The following is a 20,992-nucleotide window of genomic DNA, read 5'->3' on the forward strand; positions in this document are numbered from 1 at the left end:
GTATAGACTATTTTAGTCATAATTTTGAAACCTAGATTACAAGCATTTACATTTTAAAAATTGTTGTAAGCCTCTTACACAGCATTCATGATTTATATTAATTGATTCTTAAAATTGTGCTGTCAAAGGGTGAATTTTTTTTCGCTCACTGACCACGATTCCTGTTTATTTAGGGTGATCCCCACCAACCCCAAGTTATCCCTTGCCATCTTGGAACGTAGATCTGATTTACATGAATGTGCTCAATCCCTAGGCTACAACCTTGACAAGACCAAACCTGCCCCAAATATATGTGAAATGGGCAAAAATGCTCATAGGGCTCTTAAGAGGGATACAATCCAAATTGAGGGTCACAATCTTAATCCAGTAGTTCCCTCTTATTACTAATGTGGTTAAATTCTGAAGGTGCCTCTAAATGAAATGTAACTGCCTCCCACACTCCACTGCATGCCTCCTCTGTCTTAGCACAACCTACTCTGACACCTGTACCTGTGATTATTCTCAATTTCAGCAACATTACTCACAACTCATTTAAAAGATCACAATCTCTCCTCCCTCTGCTGAAAGTTATACCTATGCAACCCAACAATACCTAATCTCCTCTAACTCCTGTATTAATCCCACCAACCATGTGTTTGAGCTCCCCCCAGCCCACCCCCAACTAATGATTGCAACCAACCAATAATACTTTAGTCGCCAATACATAACTGAAATGACTGCATGGCATGGTTTGCTTTGAATGCAAAACACTAATCTCAAAAAATAACAAACAGTAACCAATGACACTGAACTATCAACCTTGGGTCCTGGGGCAGCGTGCTGCCTATCGTAAAGCGCTTTGATGCCTCGCCTCGGGTAGTACGCGCTATATAAATGCAATTACAATACTATTCAAGACTGTTCTAAAGCACTTCTCTTTCTATATAGCGCTTACTGGACACTCGTGATTTTCTATTTCAAACTCTATTGCTTCACCAGAGATGCTGAATTTAGAGCAAGTCTTTGAATACTCATTATACTGAACTCTTAGTGCTATCTAGTTTCTAATATTCAATACTAATGAATCTTAACATATAATTATATATTTGTAAATACAGTACAATTAGTGTTTTCTAAGACTACCAATAAACACGTTTAAAAATGTTTGTAAATTTTTGTTCACGGTATATGAGCTGCAGATTACACACTGTGCATAGATCGCCACCTAGTGTTGGGCCCGGATGTTTGCAGTTTGTTTTTGTTCTGAAAAGTTCTTTGGAAGTCACGAGATAGGTCATATTGCGCATGGGCATCAGCTCCATCCTCAGAATGTTTTTTTCCGCCATCGGGCTCGGATGCGTTTCCAGCGCTCCAGTTTGGAACCGATTTAAATTTGGCACGCAATCCTCACCCAGTTCGACGGTATTGGTTCGATCGTGGTCCCCATCGATGCAACTCTTCACCACTTCGAAGTCTTTGATTCCGGTAGTCGACGAAGGTCTTCGGGCTTACCTAGACCTTACTCTCTGGCTCATGGAAAGGACCCCATTCAAGAGGTGTCTTCGATGTAGGTTGAAGTTTCCCCACACCGATCTACATGAGGTGTGCAACCTTTGTCTCTCACCGGAGCATGAGGCCAAAGACTGTTCCGCTTGTACCTCCTTCCGCTCCAAGAAGACAATTCAGGACCGACGAGCTCGAAGAACAATGGCTCGCTCGTTAGCATCGATCCCGGACGACATCTTCCAAGAGGGCGTTGATGTGCCAGAACAGCAGCAGGACGAAATAAGTGCCAGCTCCTCCGATGCCGAAGACTCAGACGTCCAGGACATCACTCTAGCTCAACGGGTCATAAGTAAGAACGTCGACCCCAACCCTTCCTCGACACCCTCCAAAAAGGTTTCGGTCACACCCTCACCTTCGGGCCCGGGTGCACACCGAGAGACTGCTTCCCACGCCCCGCCCTCGGGCTCGGCAAAGAAGCCTACTAAGCCTTCAGGCGGCTCGGGCTCGAGTAAGCCTATTCCCGGTGTTGATCCTACACCTACACCGAAAAAGAAGCCATCTTCCTCATCCACTCCAACCGCTGCTTCGACACCCAAGAACTCTGCGCCGAAGACTGGCACCGGCTCATCGACGTCAAAACGGCACTCGGAGCCGAGTAAAAAACTACCTAAAGGTCCCGACTCCCACGCTTCAGAACCGAAAAAAACCCACGGAACCGAAAAAACACGTTCCGGTTAAAGACTTTGAAAATGGTCACAGTTCTAAGCCAAAAGATGCTAGACCAGCTACCGAATCTGTGTCAAAAAACTTCCGGAACCGAGAACTTCAACACCGAAGGATTTGCCATCCACAGAAGAGCCTTTTTTTACCAGATCCTACTCAAAAGGATCCCAAGACTGGGCAACTGTCTCTTAGCTCCAAAAAGAGACCACTAGAGGCGACTGCACCTCCTCCGCCTCCTCCTCCTCCAAAGAAGATAGACATTGCAACCTCTCCATTAAGGGTCCCTTCTCCACTTCCCCATACTCTTTCCCCTCCTCCACCACATCATTCTCCTACACCATCCCCTAAACCAGATGATGATGTAGACACAGACTCTGATGACACAGGTGGGGGTGCTTATGAACCAGTAGGGATCGATAGTCCCCCTCAGTCACCTAATCCATGGGATGATTATAACACCCCCTGATGTACCTTACGTCCCTCAAGACGATGTATATCCCTCCAGGCCTTCCCCCCAGAGGACACTATAGGTTTTAACCTACTAGTCCATAGGGCTGCCCAATACCATGGGGTGGAATTGCACACAGACAATGTGCAGGAAGATTTCTTATTGGACACGTTTGACAATACACAAAGGTCCACTGCCGTTCTGCCAATGCTTAAGGGGGTCATTAAGCATGCAACAGAGGTCTTTAAAGATCCTGTCAGGGCTCGAGTCCTCAACCCCCGCATTGAGAAAAAATACAAAGCTTCCCCTACAGATCCAGCTTACATTAGAGGCCCAGCACCCCTAGACTCCTTAGTAGTTTCTAACGCACGTAAACGTGCCAATTCACAAACATCAGGTGAGGCCTCACCACCAGACAAGGAATCTAAACTCCTTGACGCCTCCGGCAAACAAACAGCGTCACAGGCAGCTAACATATGGCGCATTGCCAATACCCAAGCGCTATTGGCAAGATATGACAGGGCACATTATGATGAACTGGAGTCCATTATGCAGCATCTACCAGACAAATATAAACATAGGGCCAGTGAACTCCTACAAGAAGGTAAAAATATCACTAATACTTCATTTGTTGTCCCCTAGATGCTGCAGATACTGCCTCAAGGGCAATCAATACTAGTGTCATTTTGCGTGGGCATGCCTGTCTCCGTATTTCAGGTTTTAAACCGGAGGTGCAAAATTCCATCCTCAATCAGCCATTTGATGAGAAACACTTATTTGACCCTAATGTTGATGTATCTTTAGAGAAAATGAAAAAAGACACCGACCCAGCTAAATCTATGGGAGCCTTGCAGCTGCAAGCGCCCACATGTTCTTTTAGTTGCTCATCATATAGAGGCAACGCAAGAGGCTACTCCTCCGAAAGCTCCTCCACTTCTTACAAAACCCCTAGCCAATCTACACTCACTAGGGGATACCAAAGAGGGGGTTACAGGGGTAACAACAACAAAGGCAAAGGCAAAACCAACAACTCCTGCTCTGCCTCCACCTCTACCCAATGCCTTTCCTCCCCTTCCCTCCAACATTCCTCTCCTGTGTGGGGAAGACTGCAACAATTCCTTCCTGCCTGGACCAACATCACATCAGATAGGTGGGTGCAACAAATTATTCAGTCAGGTTACTATCTAGAACTAACATCTACCCCCCAAACATACCACCCAAACAGCGTCCAATGTCAGAAGAACATCTATCACTGTTAAAGCAAGAAGTAATATCTTTTCTAGAAAAAAGTGCAATAGAACCAGTTCCTCTGCACCAACAAAACAAGGGGGTTTACTCCCTATACTTTCTGATTCCAAAGAAGGACGGCTCTCTAAGGCCTATTCTAGACCTCAGACCGCTAAACATATACATACAGTCAGACCATTTTCACATGGTCACACTCCTCTCCTTTTACAAAACGACTTCCTTGCTACTCTAGATCTCAAGGACGCATACTTCCACATTCCCTTTCACAAAGCTCACAGGAAGTATCTCAGATTTGTAATAGACGGGCAGCACTATCAATTCAAAGTACTCCCATTCGGAGTCACAACAGCACCAAGAGTATTCACCAAGTGCCTAGCAGTAGTGGCAGCACATTTACGAAGACAGCACATCCACGTCTTCCCGTACCTCGACGACTGGCTCATAAAAGCCAGCTCATACAACCAGTGTGTGGAACACACTCATGCCACAATCCAACTGCTCCACAATTTGGGGTTCATAATAAACCACACCAAGTCTCATCTGCAACCATCCAAAGTACAACAGTACCTTGGTGCCACAATAAACACCTCAACAGCGCTAGCTTATTCCACTCCAGTAAGGATAGCCAGCATGCAAACTCTTCTCACAAAGTTTCAGCCACAACACTCCCTTCCAGCACAAGTGTTCATACAGCTCATAGGGATGATGGCCTCTTGCATTTTCATAGTGTCCCATGCAAGACTTCAAATGCGTCCTCTACAGGAGTGCTTATCACGTCAATGGAACCAGGCTCAAGGTCAATTAACAGACCTAGTGTTGGTAGACGGTCGGACTCATCGCTCTCTGCAGCGGTGGAACACCAAAAACCTTTCCAAAGGGCGACCGTTCCTAGAGCCAGTTCCTCAAATAGTCTTGACCGCTGGGGAGCCCACCTACTGCAACACACCATGCAAGGCAGGTGGACACCGCAACAAAAGTTACTCCACATCAATTACCTGGAGTTACTAGCTATATTTCTAGCATTGAAAGCTTTCCAAAAGCAAGTATCAAACAAAGCTGTGTTAGTCCGCACGGACAACATGACAGCCATGTATTACATACAGAAACAGGGCGGAACACACTCCCTGCAACTCTCTCAGCTGGCACAAAACATATGGCGGTGGGCTATACCCCAAAACATATTCCTCTTAGCCCAGCATGTCCCAGGAGTACAAAATACCATAGCAGATCTGTTAAGTCGTCAGACACAACAGATCCACGAGTGGGAACTTCATCCGCAAGTTCTTCAACCATTCTTTCAGATGTGGGGACAACCTCAGATAGACCTCTTTGCCACCCACAAAAACGCCAAATGCCCAAGCTTTGCCGCCAGATATCCACACCCACTGTCCAAAGGCAATGCGATATGGATTACCTGGTCAAACAAATTTGCGTACGCTTTTCTACCTCTACCACTCATGCCACAAGTAGTACGCAAACTACAGCAGCTTTCTCTGACCATCATCCTAGTTGCTCCAATGTGGGCCAGACAGCCGTGGTACACCACACTGCTACAACTGTCTGTAGTACCGTACCAAAAACTTTACCTGTCTCCACGCCTTTTAACACAGAACTGTGGGGAGATCAGGCACCCGGACCCAGCTCAGCTCAATCTTGCGATCTGGCTCCTGAAATCCTAGAATTTGGATATCTTAACCTTCCTCCAGACTGCATGAATGTCATAAAAGAAGCTAGACGACCAACCACTAGAGCATGCTATGCAGCTAAGTGGAAACTCTTTGTAATATGTTGTCACACCACAATATTAATCCCCTAGACGTGTCTATTCAACACATCATAGGATACTTACTACACCTCGAAAGATGTAACTTAGCCTACACGTCTATTAGAGTACATCTTGCGGCCATAGCAGCATATCTTCAAAACAGACAGCATCTATCTCTGTTCAGAGTGCCTGCTATTAAAGACTGTATAGAAGGCCTTAAAAGAATACTTCCTCCAAGAGTGCCACCTTCACCAGTGTGGAATTTGAACATTGTTCTCACACGGCTAATGTGACCTCCCTTGGAACCTTTACATAAATGTGAACTACAGTTTTTAACATGGAAGGTTGCATTCCTAGTAGCTATTACTTCTCGACGGAGAGTTAGTGAATTACAAGCACTAACCATCCAAGAACCTTTCTTGCAAATGCATCATAATAAGGTCGTTCTCCGTACTAATCCAAAATTCCTGCCTAAGGTCATTTCTCCCTTCCACCTCAATCAATCTGTGGAACTGCCAGTTTTCTTCTCGCAGCCACAGACAATAGCAGAAACAGCTCTTCATACCCTAGATGTCAAAAGAGCATTGATATACTACATTGAAAGAACACAACCCTTTCGTAAGACGAAACAACTTTTTGTGTCTTTCTCACCACCACACAAAGGCAACCCTATATCAAAATCTGGGTTAGCTAGATGGATTGTCAAATGCATACAGATTTGCTACCACAAAGCTAAACGTACATTATCTGTTCCTCCTAAAAGCCATTCTACAAGGAAAATAGGGGCTTCAATGGCATTTTTAGGGAACATTCCCGTAGATGACATCTGTAGAGCGGCTACATGGTATACCCCTCACACATTCACAAAACACTATTGTGTAGATGTGCAAACCAAGCAACAAGCTAAAGTGGGCCAGGCTGTTCTCAAAACATTATTTCAAATTACTGCAACAGATAGGGATGGTCGCTGCTAAGAGTGGGTACTGCTATACAGTCTATGCACAGTGTGTAATCTGCAGCTCATATGCCTCGAACGGAAAATGCTACTTACCAGTATGCAACTGTTCTTGTTGGCATGTAGAGCTGCAGAGTTACACACGCCCACCCAACTCCCCGGCTACCCTTGTCTGTTCCAGTATTATCTTAATTAGATACAGCTTACATGGACATCCTTCCTTTTCTTGCAAAGCTCCATCATTTCCCTAATGGCGAAAAACAATCTGAGGATGGAGCCGATGCCCATGCGCAATATGATCCAAAGGAGGAGTCACCTATCTCGTGACTTCCAAAGAACTTTTCAGAACAAAAACAAACTGCAGCCATCCGGGCTCAACACTAGGTGGCGATCTATGCACAGTGTGTAACTGCAGCTCTACATGCCAAGAACAGATGCATACTGGTAAGTAGCATTTTCCTTCTCTTTCTGCAAAGCATTCTGGCACCTTATGTTATTGAAATAATTCCAACACGCAACAAAATAAAATAATGAAAATCTAATTAAAACAATTATATTGTCTGTGCCACTGATCGAAATAGGCTAGACAACGACATTCTTGGTAAAGTAAGGTATTCGTTCACCAGCCCTGCCACCGAAGTGTTCTTCTTTTTAGTTGAATGTGCAACATATGATCAGGAAAAATGCTGTAACTTACAGATCAAGATTGCCAGTGCTTAAAGTGAACTGACCTATTGCCTTATGCTGTATACTGTGATGTTTTAAAGTAAACTGTGAATGACCTTTGAACACATCAGTTGATATAGAGGGTGGGCCCAAAACCTTTCTAGGAATGTTAATTACTTTCTTGACTACATGGGGCTCGCAAAACAGCAACAAATAACGCTGGCCAAACCTAAAGAATTCCTCTCCTTTCAGAAACTAAAAGCTTTTAAAGCATTTTTCAGAAAACATTTACAATATTTCCATTACTAAACCTTAAAAGGGAGTGAGTATCTCTTGTCGAACATTTACCAGCACCTCTTAAGAAGCGGGTGTTGTAATTTTTTGTGTTGTTGCTTAAGAGACCAATGTTTAAGTCCATAGACTTTAAAGAAGTTGCGTAGAGTTGTGTGTCACACAACAATTTATTCTAAAATACTCTTGTGTTCAAGATTCATATTTGTACCATTTCATTCACCCTCGCAAATAATGGTTCCAGATGGTGATGTGGACCTTCCCATAGGCATATTGTAAATTCAGATGCATTTTTCTCCTAACCTTGAACTGAATTGCTTATGAAAGTATTTAATCTAAATGCAATGCCTGACAATGAAGGAGTTACTTTACCGTATTCAGCAAATTGTGAGCTTCTCAGTCCTGAGGACCTTGTATGATAAATACCTTTTCTTAAACCTACAATAATGAGATTTGGGACACATGTTTAGTTCACCTTCAGGGAATCTCCATTAATAATTATGAGCACTGAATAGTCCTGCCCACATACAGGATGCCAGAGCCCTTAAAAAAACATATATATGTTGATCTATTTTCATTTAATTTGATTAAAAATAAAACTATTTTAATGTAAAGAAGTCACTAACTAAAAAATGAGAAGACCAACTCTCACAAACCTTTTTAAAAGAAAAGTGAGAGCAAAGGAGGGCAATGTAGCTGCATAGGCTACAACTTAAAGAGGCTCTAAAAACGTCAATGCTCCTTTATTAAAGCACATACCACCAGTATCCCTTCACACCATGTCAACAATAATTGCTCTAGTAATTTTTTCCGGCTACTGGCAACAGGATCCTAGAGCACTAAGCTTTGCTTTCATTGGCTTTTTGTTTTGGTGGAAAAATCTATCAAAACATTTACATATTGCATTTCATCTTACATCATTAGTATTGTTGTCCTGTTTTTTTTATTAAAGAAAAGGCCATCTTCATTTGTAAAACACCCTTTTCTGTGGGAGGAAAAAGGCGCAGATTGATCCTACCGAAGTCTGTATATTTTTTGTCCAGAAGCCCAGCACTCTTGAGACATGTCTCCATTGTCAGAAGATGTCAAGGAGAACCTTCATGAACAAGGAAATGTGTACCTGCATACTATTAAAGAGAACTGGCGCAAAACAGGGGCTTAGGGAACCCCCCCCCCCACACACACACACACACTTCAGCAGCTTAAGCGTGGGCTCGCACTGGGCCTCATAAGCTGGTGAACTGGGTCCACATAAACATACATTTTTTATGGGCCTCTTATGTCTGAAGGTTTGCGGACAAAAGGACTTTAACTATCACTGCTACTAAATACCACGATAGAGGGTTGTGAGCTTTCAGCTGGCATGCACAGGGATGGAAACACTTAAAGAAAAAAGCTAAATAGTAAAAAAACGCAGAGAGGGCAATAATCAGAAAACGAGTGAGTATGACAGAGTAAGATATTAAAGAAAATGTAAGGATGAAAGAAAAAAGATCGGTAAATGGAACGGAGAAAGAAAAACAGAAGGCGAAAGAAAGGGTGACCTGAAGGAAGGAAACGTGAAGTGAAAGTTGGAAGGAAAGTAGGATGAAGGGGTGAATGAATGATTCCATCGAAGAGGGAGAGGATTGACTGGCAAAAGTGTGAATGGATAGGAGTATTGAAGAATCCACAAATGAAGAAGAGAGAATGATTGGATGGTTGAAAGATTGATGGATACATGAACATATTGATGGGTGGATGGTTGAAAAGATGGATGGATGGGGTGATGGGTGAATATCTGTAAAGGTGAAAATATGCACAGATGAATAGATGGAGGGATAAACGGATTGATAAATGAACGGAGGGGGAAAGGAACTCTTCTTAGGAAGCTTGCATTTGCTCGCTATGCACGTTCGATGTGATTAGAGTTATATTTCAAGTGGGGGGTATTTTAATTTTCGGCACTACTCCATTGGCGTAGACAAGAGTTTGTGTCAGGGAGGTGCATGAGGCATGCTTAGGGGTCCTTCTCTACCATAGCCCGCACAACGCTATATAAAAACTCCTCCAGAGGGAGGTCCAGAGAAAAATCCAGACATGGAAAACGTTGTTCCCAGTTGATGACCAGGATGAGGGCTGTTACCACTTGATCTACATTGAGGCTCTCTAGACACTCAACGCCAAAGACTGAGAAACACTTTGCGTGGATGAAACCAATGCTATTGATGTTGAAGGAACCCTCAGTGTTGAAACATTCAACACTAACGACAATATTGAGGAGGATGCACCTATCTGTGTAGGAGGTCAGGAAGTTCAATAGGAGAATTCCTCTAACTTCTGATTCAGAGTATTCCTGTTCATTCTGTCCTTTACACACGATATCACCAGTGAGCATATCATCCTTTCCATCGCCTCCTAGGTCTCCCAGATGCACACCACCATCAGTCTTTGTGGCTTTTGTGCTCTGCCATCAACTAATGTGCCAACTGCGCCAGTGGCATCTGCACCAGTACGAACAGGTCCTCTTCATCAGCAGAGCACCCAAAACCTTTGGCACTATCTTCGCCAGTTATTGTGTCAAGAAAGAAACTGCACTCTCCATCAAGGCGTCGCATACCTCATGGCAGGCATTCATACTTTAGATACACATCACGCTCCCGTCAGAGGCACTATACTCAAGGGCCCATCACATCCAGGTCATTTTTTTCTTTGTATTTCAGATAAAAATGCACTTGATTAGAGTGGCAGCAGTGCTTACTATTCTGGTGTTCACAGTGTGAACATTTGTAATTTTGTAGTCTCTTCAACAATGATACACCTCAAGGAATTTCTTTACTCTGGTACATCAGCTGTTGGGAGCTTTTTCTTTGAACTCTGACACCAGCTTTCCCCCAAAGTGGCTCCAGCAAGACTACAGAAAAAAAATTGTATCTGAAAGAGACAGTTAGTTGTAGATTCCTTACCATAGAATTCTAACCAGGCATCAGTTTGGATCCGGAGATTTTTCTTTAGCAGTATCCCTGCACGTCGGTAGGTGGCGTTGGTCGACTCTGCTTCCGTCGTCGGCATCGTGGTTGCCGGGATGATGTTGCGGTGCCTACTCAGATGCTGCCCCTGCGCGCTGACGTCAGTTTTTTCTTTTTCCGCGCCAGCCTAGCACAGATCCGGTGAGAGCTACCATTTAGGTATTTTTTTTGTCAGCAAATTTTTCGACTCTTCTACTCCTTGTGCAAGGGATGTCCCAACATCAGACCTGTTTCAAGCCCTCGGGGTCCTGCCACATGATGATGTCGGTGACGGACCCGCACCTCGTGTGCTTGTGGTGTCTGGAGTGCGACCACAACCCAAAGTCCGCTCCGAGTCATTTCCGGTCTTGTTCGAGAGGAAGGTGTCGAGACCCCACTCCTCGTCACACACTAAGTCGTTAAGGTCTTTGGGTAAGTCTAAGCACAAGAAGGTGGCAAAGAAGCACAAGCGCTGTTCCCCTTTTCCCCATTGGTCGGCTGACGAGACGCAGGACTCTGAGCTTCGTTACTTGAAGGCTCCTTCTCCAGTGCCTGTTCCAGGGACGACTCTGCACCTCCCACCCTTTCCGGGAACCAATGCACAACTTTGACAATTTTACGAGGTCTTCCACCTACTCTTTCGGCAGCCCGGGCCCCGCAGAGCGGGTTAGGGGTCCTTGACCTTTGATGCTGGCAGCTCTGCCCCCGGTGCCAGAGGGCCTCCTTGGATCCAGATCAACATCAGTCTATTTTAGTCGACCTTCACCGGTGCCGTTCCTGACTATGACAACCCGGCATCGACCTTGCCCCCGGCCGAAGCCGTCCCATCCTCATCCCAGAGTTGGATCCGGAGCCGGACCAACGTCTGAACCGAGGCCGTAGAGTACTTTTGTTCCCCTGTTCATCCCTGGTGTTCCCTATCGACCGGAGGGTTGTGATGAGGACTGGGATGGGTCGTTGGACCCTTTCAAGTAGCTAGAAGAAACGAACTGGCGAGAGGACCTGGATGATGCCAGTGGCCTGGTCATCTCTCCAGAAGCTGGTTTGCTTTCTCTCCCTACTGTGGCTAAGGAGGAGGGACCGTCCTATGCTGTGGTGGTGAGAAGGGCAGCCAAGGTCATTGGCCTTGAGCTCCCTTCGGTGGCAGTCAGGACTAACCTCCTGACAGAGGTGCTTCAGTCTGCGGCTTCCTCTTCTGAACCCCTATTGCTGCTAAATGAGGCCCTCACTCATGTCCTCCTGGGCACTTGGTCCAAGCACAGAACAGGGGCTCCTGTGGAGAGGTCATTTGGCTACCGCTACCACCCTGCCCCGGGTTACCCAGTGTTCTTGACCCAATACCCTTCCCCTGAGAGCTTGGTGATCCAAGCCTCTTCTCCTAAAGGTGCATTCCCTTCTGCCCCTGAATACAGGGAATCCAAGAACCTAGACCATCTTCGGAAGTGTATGTTCTCTTCCTCCAGCTTGGCACTGTGGTCGGTGAATGATGCATGCCTCTTGAGCTGCTAATCCCATACCATCTGGGATACGGTCACTCAGGTGCTGCCTCAGTGCTGGAGAAGGTCCAGGCCATTCTCTGCCAAGCAGTGGCGGATTGGAGAGACGCAGCCAAATTACCCGTTAGATGTGGACTGGATACCACTGACTCACTGGGCAGATCGATTGCCACGTCGGTAGCCCTTAGGCACTACGCCTGGTTGAGGACATCTGTCTTTTTGGGGGATGTCCAGTCAACCTTGATGGACATGCCCTTTGATGGCCATCAAAAGATACACAATTGATGGCCGGAATGCAGAACAAATCAAAACATTCACCCCAGTCAAGATATCTGGGTTAAATCCATCATTCTTTTGCTCACCATGCCACCCCAGTTTAGACCTGGCGGTATGCAAATCAGTCTTGACCCTGTGCCTCATGGGAACAGTCCAGCCCGAACTGCCAAGCCAGGTCCTCCCTGGACCGGAAACAAGCATCCTAGGATCGGTGTCTGGGTTTCACCCTTCATCCGCCAGGATAGCTCGATTCCAGTGACAGTGAGCCCAGGACCCATGTCTGGTCATATCTGGCACACTTAGGGCTAGAAAGCAAAAAACACACAATTGATGGACAGAATGCAGAAAAAATCAAAACATTCACCCCAGTCAAGAGATCTGGGTTAAATACATCATTCTTTTGCTCATCATGCCACCCCAGTTTAGACCTGGCCATGAGTCTTCTTGTCGATGAAGCAGAGACTGCGCTAGAGCTACTGCCAGATCTTTAGGCCTCCTCACGCCTTCTCGCCCACTTAAGTCTGCTTTTCGTCCCTTTCATGGCTGCGGAAGGGGCACCCAACCACGTCTGGCCCAATACCGATGTTTCAGCCTCTATCCCGGATTTTCAGTGAGAATGACTCTGAGGCTGCTGGGCCTCATGGCCTCCTGCATCCTGCTGCATCCTGCTACCAGATGGCATATTCGGGCTCTACAGTGGGACCTGAAGTTCCAGTGGGCACAGCATCAGGGGAATCTTTACAACTACTTTCAGATCTCAAAGGGACCTGCACTACAACTGCAGTGGTGGCTAACGAACCAAGATTGGGTCAGCCGCAGAGCCCTCTCCCTCTTCCAACCTGATCTAATGGTGGTGACAGATGTGTCACTCCTGGGATGGGGCCGCCATCAAGGAGAGGCGGAGATCAGAGGCATCTGGTCTCTGGCGGAGTCCTGGCTCCATATCAACCTGTTGGAACTCCGGACGATCCGACTGGCACTGAAGACATTCCTTCCCTCTCTCAAAGGGAAAGTGGTGCAGGTGTTCACAGACAACACCATCGCCATGTGGTACTGCAACAAACCGGCCCGGGTGTGGTCGTGGACCCTTTGTCAGGAGGCTCTTTGCCTCTGGACGTTGCTGGAACATCAGGGCATGACCCTGGTGGTTCAACACCTTGAGGGTTCGCTGAATACCAGGGCTGACAAACTCAGCCGACCGTGCTTGGTCTATCACGAATGGCATCTTTACACTGAGGTGGGGCAAGGTCTCTTTTAGCGGTGGGGAGAGCCTTGGTTAGATCTGTTCGCCACCGAAGAGAACGTGCAATGTCAGCAGTTTTGCACGTTGGAGTTTCCAAGGCCGCACTCGTGCGGCAAAGCTTTTTGTCACAAGTGGAACTGCGGCCACCTGTACGCCTTATGCTTGTACCACTTCTGCCACTAGTGCTCAAGAAGAACAAGCGTGACCGGGCTCAAGTTATTCTTGTGGCTCTGGACTGGGCAAAAAGGATCTGGTACCCTGAGATTCTGAACATGGCCATCCATCCTCCGATCAGACTGCCCCTTCGGGAGGATCTTAAGTCGCAGCAGGAGACAGTTCTATACCCTTACCTGTCCAGTCTCCACCTCCTTGCTTGGAGATTGAGCGGCGACAGTTGACAGCTTTCGACCTTCCGCCCAAAGTCTGTATTGTCATCTTGGGCAGCCAGACGTCCCTCCCCTAAATTGGTATATACCTGTAAATGGAACAAGTTTGTGGGTTGGTGCACAGCAAAGGCTGTGGATCCCCTTTCTGCCTGTCTTTCAGGGGGCCTTTTGTATATACTTTCTTTGGCCCAAGAGGGCTCTGATCTGGGCCCTTGAAAGGTTATCTTGCAGCTATCTCTGCTTTTCTTCGGCTGCCAGATCAGCCATCCTTGTTCAAGTCTCCGATTGTTACTAGGTTCTTTAATGGCATTACTCATCTGTTTCCGCCATCTCCTTTTATAATGCCACAGTGGGAATTGAATCTTGTTGTCACATACCTTGCGTGCTCCCTTTGAGCCTCTTCATAACTGTCCTCTCAGGCTCCTCACTCTCAAAACCGCCTTCCTTGTGGCCATCAGCTCTGCTAGTAGGGTGAGTGAGCTTCAAGCTCTGTCTTCCAAGCCCGCTTTCTTCTCTGTGCTTCCCAAAAAAGTGGTGCTTAGAATGAGGCCTTTGTTTCTTCCTAAAGTGGCTACACCATTTCATGTAGGACATTCTATCACTTTGCCCACCTTTTTCCCACCTCTGCATCCTTCGAAGGCGGAGGAGAGACTACATTGTCTGGATCCTAAACGCACCAAAGATTTCCTGTTGGATCATCAACTCTTTATTGGATATGTAGGTGCCAAGAAAGGCAGGCTGTTCATAAATGCACCATCTCTCTGTGGGTTGTCCTTTGTATAAAGATCTGCTATGCCTTAGCTAAGAAGAATCCTCCAGTGGGGTTGCATACTCATTCCACTAGGGCTACGGAAGCAACCACTGCATTGGCACGTGGAGTCCCACTCCTTGATTTCTGCCAGGGGGCAATGTGGACATCTCTGCACATGTTTAACAGACATTACTGCCTGGAGAGCCAAATCTGGAGGAAACTGATGTTTTGCCCGGTTGGTCCTCCAGGACTTTCTCGTCTGAACTTGGTTCCCAGACCCTCCTCCGGGGATGGTATTGCTGGGGTATTTATTCTCTGGTAAGGAATCTACAACTAACTGTCTCTTTCAGATGAACAAGTTACTGTAAGAGACATATGTTAGTTGTAGATTCCATCCGGCCCTCCCATCCTCCCGAATTTCTAGGGATAGGAACACCCATACAGGGTCCTGGTTGTGGCGCACCAGTGGTCAGTGTCTTGCATGGCTCTGCAATTCTGGCGTGGAAAGTCGTGTCAGAACTTACGACAGTTCGCAGGGGTGCTGTCTAAGTAGGCACCGCAACGTCATTCCAGTGACCACGACGACTGGCGCAGGGTTGACCAATGCGCAGGAGTACTGCTAAAGGAAAATCTCCAGATCCAGACTGACGCTGGTGGAAATTCTAAGGTAAGGAATCTACAACTAACATATGTCTGTTACAGAAACATTGTTATTGAAAGTAAGTAACTTGTTCTTTAGTTAATATGCCTTGTTTTCAAACCTGTATTAATCTTAAGGAAACATTGCTCCAGTTTGCCTGATTCAACAATCCAGTGCAGGGAGTGGTCCCCCTATCTCTATTGCCAGGCATTGAGACAGAGGAAGGAGAGTATCTTGCGGTGATGGGCCTTGTTTATCAAACAAGGTCTTCTCTGTCCAGGATTATAGTGCGCCTAAGGTGACTGCCTACAGAGATTTGATCAGAGCGGAGGCCTCTAAACCAAGCAAACTTACGGCCTTGCTAGAGCTGTTTAGCATGAAAAGCGGATCGCTAGGGAGTGCAAGCACACAGTTATCAGTGCACGCTGGGTCACACACATTCTCTGCTGGGCACTCAGACCCTTAGGCAATGCTGAGGACTGCCTATCTGGCATAGGCTTCAGCAGCACCTTCTTGTGAGTATCCAAAATCAGGAAGATATACCCAATGGCCTTCGCTCGCTGCACAACACTGACTACAGAGTGCTTGGCTCATCTGACCAATGGCTGGCATCATCTTGCAGCTGGGAACTTGAGGCAGAGGGACCAGCTCATCCGACCATCAGTAGTGACAGGAACCAGTAATCGTGCCAAACACTACCCAGTACAGGTTCAACCTTTGCAGGTACAGGGACGGCCAAAATATAGACCGTGAGAGAAATGCCATGGAGGGTAAGGCTCAGACCTTCAAGAAAGGTTGGTGGATGGTGCCATGGGTTCAGGATCATCATAGACATCAATCCTTGGTCGCAAAACCCTTAAAAAGAGACCTTAATCTTGGCAGCTCCAGTCTAACCATTTGTCCCCCAATTATCGCCTGCGCCTTATACATTTTAAATATTTGCATAGGCTTTACCGCACTCCCGTTCAATTGCACAAGTTGGGGCTCATCCCCAGTGACAGATGCCTGCGCTGCTCCGCTCTAGCGGCAGACTTCTCCCACCTCGCCTGGCTATGCCCAAAGGGCTCTGACTATTGGCGTGAGGTCTGCACCGCTATTTCTGAGATCACCTCCTCGCTGGTTCAGCCTGATCCCCCGCTCTGCCTCTTAAGTTTTGTTAAATTCGGCCAATACGCCTCCCGTGGCTTGATTGCCATGCTGCTGGTCCTCGTGCGACGCAGGGTTTCTATGTGCTGGGGTCGCAAACCTGCACCCAAGTTAGCTCACTGGCTCGAGGATGCCTCGCGCTGCCAAACCTTATTGTCTGAATTCTTGGACCTAATGCCTGCCAGATCTCGTCCACTCGACATATGGGGAACCTTGGTGTCATAGCTCCTTGCCCCCAACCCCACGATCCCTGTACGCTCTCACGCGCTCCCCGCCGGCACTGTGCCCGCAGCGGCCGCCGGTGCTGGTCCGTGATCAGCTCTCCCCCTTTCCCCACTCCCTGTGCTTGGGCCTGCTCCTCTCCCCTCTGCTCTGGTGCCTCCCATCACTTAATGTCTTTTATCCTGTTGTGCCTGACGACATATGTGACATGTTGTAGCCATTTGATGTTTTATATACTGGGTCAACCTTATCTTCCATTGTATACAAGTATATGATGCTACAGTTCGGTGCATGTCTGTAACCTGCCTTTGCAATTTTCAATAAAGGTTTTTTTGAAGGAAAAAAATATTATAATAATCTTGGCAGCCACTTTATAATGTAACATGCAAAGTGCACTCACATCCCCAGGTATAGTGGCGCTAGAGAAAAATGCAAAACAAAGTCATCAACATAACCTAAACAGATTCATTAAAGTTAGATATGCTCCATTAAGTGTTAGATTGGTATTTAATATACTGAGACAATTGAAGAACCTTGATACTGACAGTGCATGATGTCCTTTTATGTTTGATGCACTGAAATGATATAGATTACATCCTACGTTTATTGATATAATTAAAGTTTTATGTGATTGCCCATTCGGGTATCTCGTTTGAAATAATCAGATCACATCTTTTTGTCCTATGTATTGTGGTATGTAACAAGCCTGTCCTCTCTAATCCATATTTTGTTTGTTGGTTTTTTAAATTCTTGACTTGAAACCACTTCTAGAAAAAAGAAGGAACTCCACTGAAATCATAAGGGCATAAGTTGTACATTTAGAATATAAACATGTTGCTTATGCAGATGAAATTCAACTACTATTGTCCAAACCAGATACGTACATTAAAGCTCTGTTGAAAAGAATGCTTGAATGAGACTGAAAGCCTCCTCACGCCTTCTCGCCCACTCAAGTCTGCTTTTCGTCCCTTTCATGGCTGCGGAAGGGGCACCCAACCACGTCTGGCCCAATACCGATGTTTCAGCCTCTATCCCGGATTTTCAGTGAGAATGACTCTGAGGCTGCTGGGTCTCATGGCCTCCTGCATCCTGCTGCATCCTGCTACCAGATGGCATATTCGGGCTCTACAGTGGGACCTGAAGTTCCAGTGGGCACAGCATCAGGGGAATCTTTACAACTACTTTCAGATCTCAAAGGGACCTGCACTACAACTGCAGTGGTGGCTAACAAACCAAGATTGGGTCAGCCGCAGAGCCCTCTCCCTCTTCCAACCTGATCTAATGGTGGTGACAGATGTGTCACTCCTGGGATGGGGCCGCCATCAAGGAGAGGCGGAGATCAGAGGCATCTGGTCTCCGGCGGAGTCCTGGCTCCATATCAACATGTTGGAACTCCGGACGATCCGACTGGCACTGAAGACATTCCTTCCCTCTCTCAAAGGGAAAGTGGTGCAGGTGTTCACAGACAACACCATCGCCATGTGGTACTGCAACAAACCGGCCCGGGTGTGGTCGTGGACCCTTTGTCAGGAGGCTCTTTGCCTCTGGACGTTGCTGGAACATCAGGGCATGACCCTGGTGGTTCAACACCTTGAGGGTTCGCTGAATACCAGGGCTGACAAACTCAGCCGACCGTGCTTGGTCTATCACGAATGGCATCTTTACACTGAGGTGGGGCAAGGTCTCTTTTAGCGGTGGGGAGAGCCTTGGTTAGATCTGTTCGCCACCGAAGAGAACGTGCAATGTCAGCAGTTTTGCACGTTGGAGTTTCCAAGGCCGCACTCGTGCGGCAAAGCTTTTTGTCACAAGTGGAACTGCGGCCACCTGTACGCCTTATGCTTGTACCACTTCTGCCACTAGTGCTCAAGAAGAACAAGCGTGACCGGGCTCAAGTTATTCTTGTGGCTCTGGACTGGGCAAAAAGGATCTGGTACCCTGAGATTCTGAACATGGCCATCCATCCTCCGATCAGACTGCCCCTTCGGGAGGATCTTAAGTCGCAGCAGGAGACAGTTCTATACCCTTACCTGTCCAGTCTCCACCTCCTTGCTTGGAGATTGAGCGGCGACAGTTGACAGCTTTCGACCTTCCGCCCAAAGTCTGTATTGTCATCTTGGGCAGCCAGACGTCCCTCCCCTAAATTGGTATATACCTGTAAATGGAACAAGTTTGTGGGTTGGTGCACAGCAAAGGCTGTGGATCCCCTTTCTGCCTGTCTTTCAGGGGGCCTTTTGTATATACTTTCTTTGGCCCAAGAGGGCTCTGATCTGGGCCCTTGAAAGGTTATCTTGCAGCTATCTTTGCTTTTCTTCGGCTGCCAGATCAGCCATCCTTGTTCAAGTCTCCGATTGTTACTAGGTTCTTTAATGGCATTACTCATCTGTTTCCGCCATCTCCTTTTATAATGCCACAGTGGGAATTGAATCTTGTTGTCACATACCTTGCGTGCTCCCTTTGAGCCTCTTCATAACTGTCCTCTCAGGCTCCTCACTCTCAAAACCGCCTTCCTTGTGGCCATCAGCTCTGCTAGTAGGGTGAGTGAGCTTCAAGCTCTGTCTTCCAAGCCCGCTTTCTTCTCTGTGCTTCCCAAAAAAGTGGTGCTTAGAATGAGGCCTTTGTTTCTTCCTAAAGTGGCTACACCATTTCATGTAGGACATTCTATCACTTTGCCCACCTTTTTCCCACCTCTGCATCCTTCGAAGGCGGAGGAGAGACTACATTGTCTGGATCCTAAACGCACCAAAGATTTCCTGTTGGATCATCAACTCTTTATTGGATATGTAGGTGCCAAGAAAGGCAGGCTGTTCATAAATGCACCATCTCTCTGTGGGTTGTCCTTTGTATAAAGATCTGCTATGCCTTAGCTAAGAAGAATCCTCCAGTGGGGTTGCATACTCATTCCACTAGGGCTACGGAAGCAACCACTGCATTGGCACGTGGAGTCCCACTCCTTGATTTCTGCCAGGGGGCAATGTGGACATCTCTGCACATGTTTAACAGACATTACTGCCTGGAGAGCCAAATCTGGAGGAAACTGATGTTTTGCCCGGTTGGTCCTCCAGGACTTTCTCGTCTGAACTTGGTTCCCAGACCCTCCTCCGGGGATGGTATTGCTGGGGTATTTATTCTCTGGTAAGGAATCTACAACTAACTGTCTCTTTCAGATGAACAAGTTACTGTAAGAGACATATGTTAGTTGTAGATTCCATCCGGCCCTCCCATCCTCCCGAATTTCTAGGGATAGGAACACCCATACAGGGTCCTGGTTGTGGCGCACCAGTGGTCAGTGTCTTGCATGGCTCTGCAATTCTGGCGTGGAAAGTCGTGTCAGAACTTACGACAGTTCGCAGGGGTGCTGTCTAAGTAGGCACCGCAACGTCATTCCAGTGACCACGACGACTGGCGCAGGGTTGACCAATGCGCAGGAGTACTGCTAAAGGAAAATCTCCAGATCCAGACTGACGCTGGTGGAAATTCTAAGGTAAGGAATCTACAACTAACATATGTCTGTTACAGAAACATTGTTATTGAAAGTAAGTAACTTGTTCTTTAGTTAATATGCCTTGTTTTCAAACCTGTATTAATCTTAAGGAAACATTGCTCCAGTTTGCCTGATTCAACAATCCAGTGCAGGGAGTGGTCCCCGTATCTCTATTGCCAGGCATTGAGACAGAGGAAGGAGAGTATCTTGCGGTGATGGGCCTTGTTTATCAAACAAGGTCTTCTCTGTCCAGGATTATAGTGCGCCTAAGGTGACTGCCTACAGAGATTTGATCAGAGCGGAGGCCTCTAAACCAAGCAAACTTACGGCCTTGCTAGAGCTGTTTAGCATGAAAAGCAGATCGCTAGGGAGTGCAAGCACACAGTTATCAGTGCACGCTGGGTCACACACATTCTCTGCTGGGCACTCAGACCCTTAGGCAATGCTGAGGACTGCCTATCTGGCATAGGCTTCAGCAGCACCTTCTTGTGAGTATCCAAAATCAGGAAGATATACCCAATGGCCTTCGCTCGCTGCACAACACTGACTACAGAGTGCTTGGCTCATCTGACCAATGGCTGGCATCATCTTGCAGCTGGGAACTTGAGGCAGAGGGACCAGCTCATCCGACCATCAGTAGTGACAGGAACCAGTAATCGTGCCAAACACTACCCAGTACAGGTTCAACCTTTGCAGGTACAGGGACGGCCAAAATATAGACCGTGAGAGAAATGCCATGGAGGGTAAGGCTCAGACCTTCAAGAAAGGTTGGTGGATGGTGCC

General features: G+C 46.9%; 1 protein-coding gene across 1 annotated transcript in view; it reads left to right on the forward strand.

The window, feature by feature from the left end:
* USP12 (ubiquitin specific peptidase 12) overlaps window positions 1–20,992 on the forward strand; it is a 437,577-nt gene that overhangs the window by 371,790 nt on the left and 44,795 nt on the right. The gene's annotated exons all lie outside the window — the stretch shown is intronic.

The sequence above is a fragment of the Lissotriton vulgaris genome, chromosome 8 (genome assembly GCF_964263255.1).
Source record: "Lissotriton vulgaris chromosome 8, aLisVul1.2, whole genome shotgun sequence".
Taxonomy (NCBI): domain Eukaryota; kingdom Metazoa; phylum Chordata; class Amphibia; order Caudata; family Salamandridae; genus Lissotriton; species Lissotriton vulgaris.